The sequence below is a fragment of the Melanerpes formicivorus genome, unplaced genomic scaffold (assembly GCF_026170545.1).
Source record: "Melanerpes formicivorus ecotype bairdi unplaced genomic scaffold, bMelFor1.0.p_v2 SCAF_1109, whole genome shotgun sequence".
NCBI lineage: Eukaryota > Metazoa > Chordata > Aves > Piciformes > Picidae > Melanerpes > Melanerpes formicivorus.
In genome coordinates, this window is record NW_027143461.1 from 17,501 (window position 1) to 20,842 (window position 3,342).

Genomic DNA, 3,342 nt, shown 5'->3' on the forward strand with positions numbered 1-3,342 from the left:
GGTTTGCGCGGAGCCCCCCCTTCCCGCCGTTGCCTCTTGCCGCTACCCCCCGCCCCCCCCCCCCGCTGCCGGTTTGCGCGGAGCCCCCCCGCCTGCCGTTGCCTCTTGCCGCGGCCGCCACCGCCCCCCCCACACCCCCCGGCCCCCGTTACCGGTTTGCGCGGAGCCCCCCCCTCCCGACGTTGCCTCTTGCCGCTGCTGCCACCCCCAGCTCCCCACACACCCCCGGCTCCCGTTAGCGGTTTGCGCGGAGCCCCCCCTTCCCCCCTTCGCGGGCTGCCGCTTCCCTCCCGGGCTGCCCGGCTGCTCTCTAACCCCTGCGACCGAGGCGGCGCTGTTAGGGCGGCCGTGCCGGTGCCCCTTGCCGCAGCTAGCCTCTCGCCGCTGCCCCTCCCGTCCGTCGTCCCCCGTCCCCAAAAACTTGCTGCTCTCCACGCTGGAGCCTGCACGGGGGAGGTTGCGCTCCGCTCCTCCGGCCCTAAAGCCGCCCTCGCCCGCCCCCCGGCTTGCCGCTTGGCTCGGCTGCCCGCCCGCCCGCTAATCCCCCCAACGCCCCCACCCCAAAAACACCCCAGCCCTACCGCATGCCGCTCCCCCTCTCCCCGCTCTCGCTGACCGCTGCCACCCCCCCCCCACCCCTCCCCCCCGAAACAAACCCCCCAGCCCTACCGCATGCCGCTCCCCCTCTCTCCCTAGCCTGCCCCCCCCCGCCGTCGCTTGCTGCCGCCGCCGCCGCCGCCCGCCGCCGCCGCCGCCGGGACCCGCCTCGGTCTGGTGGCGCGCGCTCGGAGATCCCCGGCTACCCGTCCGTCCGTCCCTCCCTCCCGCCCCGCCCCGGGGGAGGGCCCGGGGCAGCGCGGGCAGGCGGGGAGCAAAAAAAGGCGCGGGCGCCAAAAAACGTCGGGGTCCCGGGGTGGCGGAGGGGGGGCGGCGGCGGGGGCGGCGGCGGGTACACGGCGCCGGGTCCAGGGCGCCGGGTCCAGCCCGTCCCGGGGCGGGGACAGGTGGTGTCGTCCGTCCCCGCCCCCGTAACCTGCTCTGAAGCATCCGCTTCCCGCCGCGGTTCGCCCTCCACCCCCCCCGCCGCACACGCAGCTGCCGCTTCCCCGCCGCCTCTGCCCCCCGCCCCGGGATCAACCACCCGCCGGGTCCAGCCGGTCCCGGTCCCGGGAACCTGCTCCCGGGGCCAGCCGGAGCCACGCCCCCTCCTCTGACGCTTCCAGCTGCCGCCTCCCCTCCCACCCCCCAAACTCACACTGGCCCTCGCCGGCCCGCCCACCCGCCTACCTGCTTGCCCGCCGCCGCTGGGTGGCGTGCCGGACACTCTCGCACACAGGTACACAGACAGGGACACAGGGACACAGGCACTCAGGCACACAGGGACACAGGGACACAGGGACACAAGGACACAGGGACACAGGCACTCAGGCACTCAGGCACTCAGGGACACAGGGACACAGGGACACAGGCACTCAGGCACTCAGGGACACAGGGACACAGGGACACAGGGACACAGGGACACAGGGACACAGGCACTCAGGCACACAGGGACACAGGTGGCGGGCCGGAGGCCTCTCTCCACTGTGTGGCAGGGGTCCAAGAGCCACCCCAGCCCAACCCAGAGGGTCTTTTGCACCTCTCTAGAGGCCACCCAGAGACCCCAGGCCGCAGCAGAAGCCTCCCCCCGCATGCTCTGCAGGCTTCCGACCCACCCCAGGCCGCACCAGAAGCCTCCCCCGCAAGCTCTGCAGGCTTCCGACCCACCCCAGGCCGCAGCAGAAGCCTCTCCCGCACGCTCTGCAGGCTTCTCAGCCACCCCAGGCCGCAGCAGAAGCCTCTCCCGCACGCTCTGCAGGCTTCTCAGCCACCCCAGGCCGCACCAGAAGCCTCCCCCGCACGCTCTGCAGGCTTCTCAGCCACCCCAGGCCGCACCAGAAGCCTCTCCCGCACGCTCTTCAGGCTTCTCAGCCACCCCAGGCCGCACCAGAAGCCTCCCCCGCACGCTCTGCAGGCTTCTCAGCCACCCCAGGCCGCACCAGAAGCCTCCCCCGCACGCTCTGCAGGCTTCTCAGCCACCCCAGGCCGCACCAGAAGCCTCCCCCCGCACGCTCTGCAGGCTTCCCACCCACCCCAGGCCCGCAGCAGAAGCCTCTCCCGCACGCCCTGCAGGCTTCTCAGCCACCCCAGGCCGCAGCAGAAGCCTCTCCCGCACGCTCTGCAGGCTTCTCAGCCACCCCAGGCCGCAGCAGAAGCCTCTCCCGCACGCTCTGCAGGCTTCTCAGCCACCCCAGGCCGCAGCAGAAGCCTCTCCCGCACGCTCTGCAGGCTTCTCAGCCACCCCAGGCCGCACCAGAAGCCTCTCCCGCACGCTCTGCAGGCTTCTCAGCCACCCCAGGCCGCACCAGAAGCCTCTCCCCGCACGCTCTGCAGGCTTCTCAGCCACCCCAGGCCGCAGCAGAAGCCTCTCCCGCACGCTCTGCAGGCTTCTCAGCCACCCCAGGCCCCAACAGAAGCCTCTCCCGCACGCTCTGCAGGCTTCCGACCCACCCCAGGCCGCAGCAGAAGCCTCTCCCGCACGCTCTGCAGGCTTCCGTCCCACCCCAGGCCGCAGCAGAAGCCTCCCCCGCACGCTCTGCAGGCTTCTCAGCCACCCCAGGCCGCACCAGAAGCCTCCCCCGCACGCTCTGCAGGCTTCTCAGCCACCCCAGGCCGCAGCAGAAGCCTCCCCCCGCACGCTCTGCAGGCTTCTCAGCCACCCCAGGCCGCAGCAGAAGCCTCCCCCGCACGCTCTGCAGGCTTCTCAGCCACCCCAGGCCGCAGCAGAAGCCTCTCCCGCACGCTCTGCAGGCTTCTCAGCCACCCCAGGCCGCACCAGAAGCCTCCCCCCGCACGCTCTGCAGGCTTCTCAGCCACCCCAGGCCGCACCAGAAGCCTCTCCCGCACGCTCTTCAGGCTTCTCAGCCACCCCAGGCCGCACCAGAAGCCTCCCCCGCACGCTCTGCAGGCTTCTCAGCCACCCCAGGCCGCACCAGAAGCCTCTCCCGCACGCTCTGCAGGCTTCTCAGCCACCCCAGGCCGCACCAGAAGCCTCCCCCGCACGCTCTGCAGGCTTCCCACCCACCCCAGGCCGCAGCAGAAGCCTCTCCCGCACGCCCTGCAGGCTTCTCAGCCACCCCAGGCCGCAGCAGAAGCCTCTCCCGCACGCTCTGCAGGCTTCTCAGCCACCCCAGGCCGCAGCAGAAGCCTCTCCCGCACGCTCTGCAGGCTTCTCAGCCACCCCAGGCCGCAGCAGAAGCCTCTCCCGCACGCTCTGCAGGCTTCTCAGCCACCCCAGGCCGCACC